The sequence below is a fragment of the Peromyscus californicus genome, unplaced genomic scaffold (genome assembly GCF_007827085.1).
Source record: "Peromyscus californicus insignis strain IS unplaced genomic scaffold, ASM782708v3 Scaffold_34__1_contigs__length_536609, whole genome shotgun sequence".
In the NCBI taxonomy this organism is placed as follows: Eukaryota; Metazoa; Chordata; class Mammalia; order Rodentia; family Cricetidae; genus Peromyscus; species Peromyscus californicus.
Window position 1 is genome coordinate 125,533 of NW_026294545.1, and position 8,662 is coordinate 134,194.

An 8,662-nucleotide genomic window follows, 5' to 3' on the forward strand; every position below is an offset into this window, starting at 1 on the left:
TAAAAATCAGAAAATAATACTAAGCAGAAAGCCAGGAGCCAAGGCAGGGCCTAGCACTCTTTTTTTTTTTTTAAGTTTTATCACCTTTATTTCAACAAAATTATATACAATAATACAATTTTCAAGTAATAGCTATTCTTTTTTTTTTATTTTGCAATACAATTCAGTTCTACATATCAGCCATGGATTCCCTTGTTCTCCCCCCTCCGGCCCCCCTCACCTTCCCCCCAGCCCACCTCTCATTCCCACCTCCTCCAGGGCAAAGCCTCCCCCGCGGACTGAGATCAACCTGGTAGACTCAGTCCAGGCAGGTCCAGTCCCCTCCTCCCAGGCCTAGCCAAGCGACCCTGCATAGGCCCCAGGTTTCAAACAGCCAACTCATGCAATGAGCACAAGACCCGGTCCCACTGCCTGGATGCCTCCCAAACAGATCAAGCCAATCAACTGTCTTACCTATTCAGAGGGCCTGATCCAGTTGGGGACCCCTCAGCCATTGGTTCATAGTTCATGTGTTTCCATTCGTTTGGCTATTTGTCCCTGTGCTTTATCCAACCTTGGTCTCAACAATTCTCGCTCATATAAACCCTCCTCATTCTCGCTAATTGGACTCCCAGAACTCCACCCGGGGCCTAGCCGTGGATCTCTGCATCCAGATCCCTCAGTCGTTGGATGGGGTTTCTAGCATGACAATTAGGGTGTTTGGCCATCCTATCACCAGAGTAGGTCAGTTCGGGCTGTCTCTCGACCATTGCCAGCAGTCTGTTGTGTGGGTATCTTTGTGGATTTCTGTGGGCCTCTCTAGCACTTTGCTTCTTCCTATTCTCATGTGGTCTTCATTTACCATGGTCTCCTATTCCTTGTTCTCCCTCTCTGTTGTTGATCCAGCTGGGATCTCCTGTTCCCCCAAGCTCTCTTTCCCTCGACCCTCGCCCTTCATTACCTCCACTCATGTCCAGGCTGTTCATGTAGATCTCTTCCATTTCTCCGTCACTGGGCGATCCCTGTGTCTTTCTTGGGGTCCTGTTTTCCAGGTAGCCTTTATGATACAAAAGCAAGGGACTAAAAAGTCACAGCTCTGGTACCAGAAAGAAGAGAGAGGACTCAGAGCTCAGGCTTATTCCCAGCCCAGGAGGATGAGGCTTCAGGGATGGGGTAGGACATAAAGGGTTGGCATAGGAATGGAGGGGAAACAAATTAAGGTCAGCTTGGTCAGCAGAAGGCTGACTGTGACAAGCAGGACGTCACTGAATTCTGTTAGAGGGACATTTTCAGCGGCTCATCCAAGAGTGTGCCCTTGGGATTAGGCTTGGACCACTGCTTTTGTGATTGATTGTTTTCTCAATTTTTGTTAGTGTGCCATGTGTTTCTGTCTGCTCACCCTTAATCTCGGCCTCATTCGTCACAATTATGTTCATGGACATTTCTCAGTATCTCTGTGTGCAGTGATCTTTTGGAATCTTACGTATTCATGCAATGCTCTACCTGCATTCCCAACTTTCTAAACTCACTTATATGGTAAAGATAAACCTAGACGCATTTCCTAAGTCCCGTCAGTCCTGCCAAATTCCCATCCAGCACAGTGTTCACAAAGATGCTCTTTACATTTATCTCTGTCAGTCTTTCCACACATTAGCAAGCTGAGAGCCGAACTATTTCTCCACTGAGATACTGGGTTTCCTCTAAAAACACCATAGATAGGCATCTTCTGAAGCTCTCTAGTGGCATGATCTGAAATTTCTAGAGAAGACAAATTTAAAATTATTATTTTTGAATGAAAAATTGACAAGCTATTAGGAATCTATTCATAGTCACTAAATCAAAGCATTACTGTAGCTTATATACTAAATTGTAAGTATTTTACAATTTATCTCATATAACACACAGTAGTATTTTAGGTAGAACTGTTGTGGAGTTATGGACAGATAAATAACTTGCTGAGGTTCACTCAGCCAGTAAATAGTGAAAACAGTATTTGGATGAAGATTCTCTATCATCAAAACCGTACAGACTCTTGTCTCTGATACCATGCTGTTTCTCAATAGCATTTAGTTGTGGCATAAAATGTGTGCTAAGCAAGTAGCCATGGATAGGGCACATCAACTTCCACATGCTAATTCTTGATGACTGAATACATCAAGGCTTCCATCCACATTAGAAGTAAAGCACCTGCTGTTTTTTAGGTGCAGATAATATACAGATGACCTGGATTTTTTTTAGTTGTTCCTCTGTTTAAATGCATATGTCTCCAAGTTTCCACAGTTCATCCAATAAGTAAATAAATAACATAAAAATCCCCTTCCTCCTGAGAAACAGAAGGGAACTTCATTCTTGAAAAAGAAAATCACTTCCTGCAGGCTTTCTTTAACACTCTAGTAGGGCAGGTTTTACTCATGCTTGTGACATAACAGCTGTGTTTATGTAATTTTGTTTTTAAGACCTTTGTATTACCTATCCAGTCTTCAAAATACCCGTATATAGTTTAATACTATCATTGCCCCATTTTAGAAATGAGATGAGTCACAGGAAGGTAATAACTGGGTATGGGCGCATACTTGGTAAATGGACCCCTAACAGTGAATAGTGTATGGATTGACCAACTTATTCCTGGAAGATGACCACAGTGATGGTAAATTGGTGTCAAAAGGGCCTCTGTGCACAAGGTCAAAGAGGATGGATGAGAAGACAAGATTTGGGGAATATAGGATGAAAGAGCAATGCATTTCTGTCGGCGGTCTGGGAGGCCCAGCATCAAGCTGATTCATTCTGAAAACTTAGTATTCAGGCATTGGAGGAAATGAACTTTTGGAAGAATAGAGGTAGAAGGTAAAGGCTGAAGCGATGGCATTTTCCTTTTGGATGCTGTGTGATGCTGTCTGATACACTTTTTCTACTTTGAGGAACCTGGTGGGGAGTCCTCACTCTAACTTTGGAAGAGCATAGGAGTTGACTGTCTGCAAAGGATTAGCCCCATGGAATCATATACTGAAAACACTGAGGAGGAGTGCTGTTAGCATTATGAAGGGAAATGACTTCCCAATTAGAATCTTAGACCCAACTTTGATGTTAATGCTAGCATGAGAATTGATTAAGATACAACCAGGTATGGGCATGTCCAAAATTTTAGCTTTCACCTTTTCTTAGTAAGTGGCTAGAATGTGTATTCCACCATATCCTGAAGGGGTACAAGCATGAGAATGATACAGGCACCAAAGAAAAAGGTAGGGGCTATAGTAGTCTTTACAGACTGTCATAAAAAGGTTGCTCTGTCAATCACTTTATGAAATGATAAAACGTAATTGCTGTTGTAAAAGTAGCCTTGATATAAAGGGATTGACATTCATTTATAAATGTAAACCCATATGATGGTGAGATTATTAAATTAGAACTAAAAAAAAAGTCCTATAGACAGGGTAGCTGAAATGACAGTAGCTTATTTTCTCATTGTTCTGGAGTTTGGAAGAAGGCCCAGCAGGATTAGTGCCTGGCCAAAGCTCCCCTTTCTGAGCAGACTGGATTTAATGACATAGGTGTTGCTGGGTCACTGGCTGGCTGGCTGCCATCTAACATGTCTATGCATTGCCTTTCTTCATGGTGTGTGCATTCCGAAAAAGAACGAAGGCTCTGGTGTTTTATATATGGACACTAACCTACAGGATCAGGGCCCCATCCTTATCACCTAACTTCACCCGAATGACTTTCCAGTTCCAAGTGTAATGAAAGGATGTGTTCTGAGAAGGAAATGCTAGATCATTTCACTATCAGGTAAAGATCACATAATGTACTTACACAGATTGCAATGGACCCTCTTCTGTGTCTCATATCCAACCAAAATCAATAAAGTTTTTCCATATCTGATGTAGTCACCCCTAAAATTTTGTTTGTCCCATTTCCTTTATTGAAGCAAATCATTTAGCAGTTGTGTTCATTTTCCCTCCCTCTTCAAGATATTCATTATACTGAAATGGGGTGTGCCTGGTGGTGAGCCACAACCATTACTGATTTTATAGTCACTTATCACTTTTAATTTTGTCTCCAAGTCAATCACTCTACAAGCTCTCTAACTGGCGATACTAGTAGAGGACTCTGTACACTTTGAGACCACATTAAATAAAACAATACTTTGTAAAATAGAAAGCGATGTAATCTAGAAACATCAAGGGAAGGACACAGGCCAATGCTTATCTAGGGCATATGTGTATATGAAGACACAGCCATATTGGGGTTTAGGCTTAAGCAAATGGATTTGGGTCACAATAAGTTTATATATCATGCACCTAGCTTGCCCAAACGCATATTTCTCTTTGCACATAAAATGCATTAATTGCATTCTAACAGCTCCCAAAGTCTTAACTCATTCTAGCCTCAATTCTCAAACTAAAGATCTTATCCACATTAAGTAGGCTTGAAACTTTAGGTACAATTCATTATGGAGACAAATTTTCTTACTACTGTAAACCAATGAAACCAGACACATTATGTCCTCCCTAAACAGTGTTGTGACAGGCATATGAGGGGATGCTCAAGTTCCAGAAGGGACATATTGAAAGAAGGAAGGAGTGGCAGCTACAGACGGATGCCAAGTTAGGGAAGAATCCAAGTAGGTCTTAAAGGTCAGATTTTCCTTTCTGGTTTGTCTCTTTATGTGCTGGGCTTGCTGGGTGGAGGTGTTACCCAGATTGATTGGCAGGGTGGTCTTGCTCCTAGTTCTTAATGTATTACATGGAGGCAAAACCAAATTGTAAATACTCCATGGTTTGAAAGGGAGGAGGTGGAAATAGTGCTGCCGGGTCTGCTACACACAGTATTGGTGGCTCTGAGGCTCTCTGAACCTCCATTTATTTGGTTGTTCACAATTTTGAAGGACAATGCCTGTTCACATCAGGATAGCTCATTCTGTCTTGTGGAGTCTAGAAATATGACAATATTTTTTCATTCTCTATATTTTGTCTGTCTAATCCCACTCCAGTTGGCCATGGAGCATAATCCAACCTCTCTTCTGGGCTTCTCCTGAGGTGCTTTCTTGATTAAACTTGTGAGTCACATGCCTAGTTGATGGCTATTCTTGGTTGTCAACTTGACTACATCTGGAACTAACTAAAACCCAAGTGTCTGGATACATCTGTGAGGGATTTTTAAAAAAATTAAATCATATGAAGTGGGAAGACCCACTTTTAATCCACGTCTTTGAGGTGGAAGATCCACCTTTAATCTGGGCCATACCTTCTGCTGGCAGTTTATGTAAAGGCTATAACAGACTGAAGCTTGTTCTCTCTCTTTGCCTGCTTGCTTTCACTCTCTCTGAAAAGTCCATCCCTTCACTGGAATTAGACCCACCTCTTCAGAATTTCAGTGTATATTGAAAACCAGCTGAGACATCCACACTTATAGGCTGAACAACTACTGGATTATTGGAACTTCCACTGGTAGACAGCCATTGTTGGGCTAGCTGGACCACAGTCTGTAAACCATTCTAATGGATTCCATATATATACAAATATATTTATATATTATATATAATATATATTTATATATATTTAATATATACATATGTATATATTCATTTTATAAGTCTGTTCTTTAGAGAACCCTGACTAATACACATACCAAAGTACCTACCAAATGGTCACTCAGGTATACAATCTAGTCTTTTCTCAGAATAAATGTCCTTATTCCATGTAGTACAAGTAGGCTGAGAGTTTGCAAAATCAACAAATTCTATATTTTTGTTTTTCTTAATAATTCCTTTGACTTACCTTTCTTCTCACATTTTACTATAAATTGCAAGAATGACTTAGTCTGCTGCTTCAATGCCTCTTTTAGAAATCTCCTTAGCCCTGTGTCTAGTTTCAGTTCTGCCTACTACCAGGCACCAGGAAATGGGCACAGTTCAGCGAAGCTTGTTGACATTTTTCCAATGTTGTTTATTCTCAGCGTTCTTCTTGTGTTTCTCATGTCTATCTGAGACTCACCAGGATGGCCCTTTTCATTCATATTTCTTCCCCATCTGTTAATGATTAATGATATATTCGCTGAGATTACAGAGGTTTCTCTACAGTTCTTACTTTGTTCTTGGGCCTTCAGCAGAGTCCCCAATGTCCACATTTCTATAAACACTCCCTTTAAGGCAATCTGGACTTTGTCTAGCACAGACCTCAAGGTCTTTACAGCTTCTCCTCATGACTCAGTTCCCAAATCATGCTTCTGAGTCTTTGGTAAAGTGGACTCTGATTCTTATTTAAAGGTATTATAACTCTGAGTGGGAGACATTAACAAGATACTAAAGAGTGTGTGATAAATAATAGAAGTCAGTTATGGAGGGGGAATTCTTAGATCAAGGTCCATGAGGAGGCAATTTCTGGTGTAAGTTTTATTTCTGGCTTATAGATAACAGAGTAGTTTAGGAGACATGATTACTTACCCGTAGAAAAAAGTAAAGTTGTTAGAACAAGCATACTCATACTTCATTGTTTAATTGTAACTAGCAATGTATCATATGCAAGCATGCAGATTGAGTTGACCACAGCTTTTGACCTACCTGTACTAAGAGATATGATAAAAGTATACCATGTCAGTGTTTGCCAAAGTTGTATTATGTTAGTGAAATATTGAAGAGTTAGGTCCTCAACATTCATGTACACACACACCACACACACACCACATATATATGTGCGCACACACATATAACTTTGCTGAAAAGAAACGAGCAAATATAAAATAAGTATTATAAGCTGTCTGGCTATTAAAGGCCAAGGCAGGAATCCATCTGAAGTTGACTTTTCTCCTGCCTCCATTATAGTTCTTTTAACCACTTCCTTATAGTGCCTTCCATATTATCCCATTCCTATTTTGTGGTGGTAGTTGTTCTGACAAAATTTCAGTCTATCTCATCTTTCAATTTCTAGTTATTTTTCCAAACAACAAAGTCTATTTTCATAATGACTAGACTATAAAGGCTAACAGACAAGCAGAAATTTGTACACAGTGACAACATTTGAGCTTTGTGGTCGATTCCCTCATAGTCCAGAGTCCCAAATGTAGTACAAAGAATGTTGAGTGGCTATTGTATTTTCTAACAGGCACACACTTCCCTTCATAATGAACATCTCCTTACTTTTCACTTGCATACTGTGCATCCCCAAGGCTGGGTGTGATCAGTAAATTGTAATTGTGCAGTTCAGTCTTGTTTTTCTAAAAGAAATTCAGAGTGAATACATGACGGTTCTTGGCCTCCTTTGTTCATTTAATTTCCTCTGGTTTAGAATGAGTCATCATGGAAAAAGAGTTTGATAAAATCCCTTTTATTAAAAATTGCCTTGAAGGTCAATGTTCATTGAAAACTATCCCTGGCATTGGCCTGGGATGGTTATGTGGGAGTTAAGATTTAGTGCTTAGCCGGGCGGTGGTGGCGCACGCCTTTAATCCCAGCACTCGGGAGGCAGAGCCAGGCGGATCTCTGTGAGTTCGAGGCCAGCCTGGACTACCAAGTGAGTTCCAGGAAAGGCGCAAAGCTACACAGAGAAACCCTGTCTCGAAAAACCAAAAAAAAAAAAAAAAAAAAAAAAAGATTTAGTGCCTAGAACCACTAGGGGTCTCAGATCACCACCTGCTACTCCAGTGTGGGAGGGTGAAACCCAGGCCCTGACAGCCAGGAAGGATCACTTAGCAGCTTGAATGTTCTGGCTTCTGGCAGTGATCTTAATCACATATTTTCTCCACAGTTTCTGGGGGTTGCTGTGACCTGGATAGCAAGGATGGCAGGGTCTAGTTGTAAGGATTCTGTCCTTAATTGCGTCATCAGCCTGCCATGGCATCCCAGCCTAAAAAGCAGGTGGGCCCTCTGTGCGTCCCTCTCTTTCCTTTCAGCTACTTCCTTCCATCTGTCCTCTCTCCCCCCACCCCCAATAAAGCTCTAAAAAGGTAACCATGACTGTGATTCTTCTGATCAGCACTCTCCTCCACCGGCATGCCGTTTAACCAACACTTGTTGTCCCTATTGCTTAATTAAAATGTTTAACTTTTTAAAGTTATTATGAAGGCTCCTGCCTTTTATCTAGCTTTTGGTTAATAGGAAATTTCTATCAAATTACTGTGAACATTTTTCATCAGATTTTTTTTTTTTTGACAAAAATACCACTGAGTTTATTTTGTGTTGGCCAACTACTCCCGAGCATGGAGCTTACCCTTAAGTGTGGTTAATATGCTCACTGAAGCACAGCGGAGAAAACTAAATTTTACTTTGCTTGCAAGTGTCTATTGCAAATAGCTTCTCAATTAGGGGTAGGAGCCAATGTCCATTTCCCCTTCTCAGTACTGGAACCCCACCTGGCTTGAACCTGTGCAAGCCCTGTGCATGTTGCTTCAGTCTCTGTGAATTCAGATATGTATCAATCCTGTTGCACCTTGAAGACACTGTTTTCTTGGAGTCAGCCATCCCCATTTGGCTCCTATAGTCTTTCTGCTTCCTCATCTGCATCGCTGGCTGAGACTTGTGGGGAGGGGTTTGATGAAGATGTCCCACTTAGGACTGAGTACTCCAAAGTCATTCACATTGTCCAGTTACGGGTCTTTGTTTTAGTTCTCATCTACTACAAGAATTAGCTTCTCTGATGATGGCTGAGCAAGACATTGATCAATGAATACAGCAAAATGTTGTTAGCAATCA

The 8,662-nt window shown here is 40.9% G+C and overlaps 1 non-coding gene across 1 annotated transcript; it reads left to right on the plus strand.

Annotated features, from left to right (window-relative positions):
• The first annotated feature begins 7,531 nt into the window (after nt 1-7,531).
• Nucleotides 7,532-7,647, plus strand: LOC128121199 (small nucleolar RNA ACA64). Its single transcript, XR_008222114.1, has one exon. It is a non-coding gene; the product is annotated as a small nucleolar RNA ACA64 (small nucleolar RNA).
• The last annotated feature ends 1,015 nt before the right edge of the window (nt 7,648-8,662 follow it).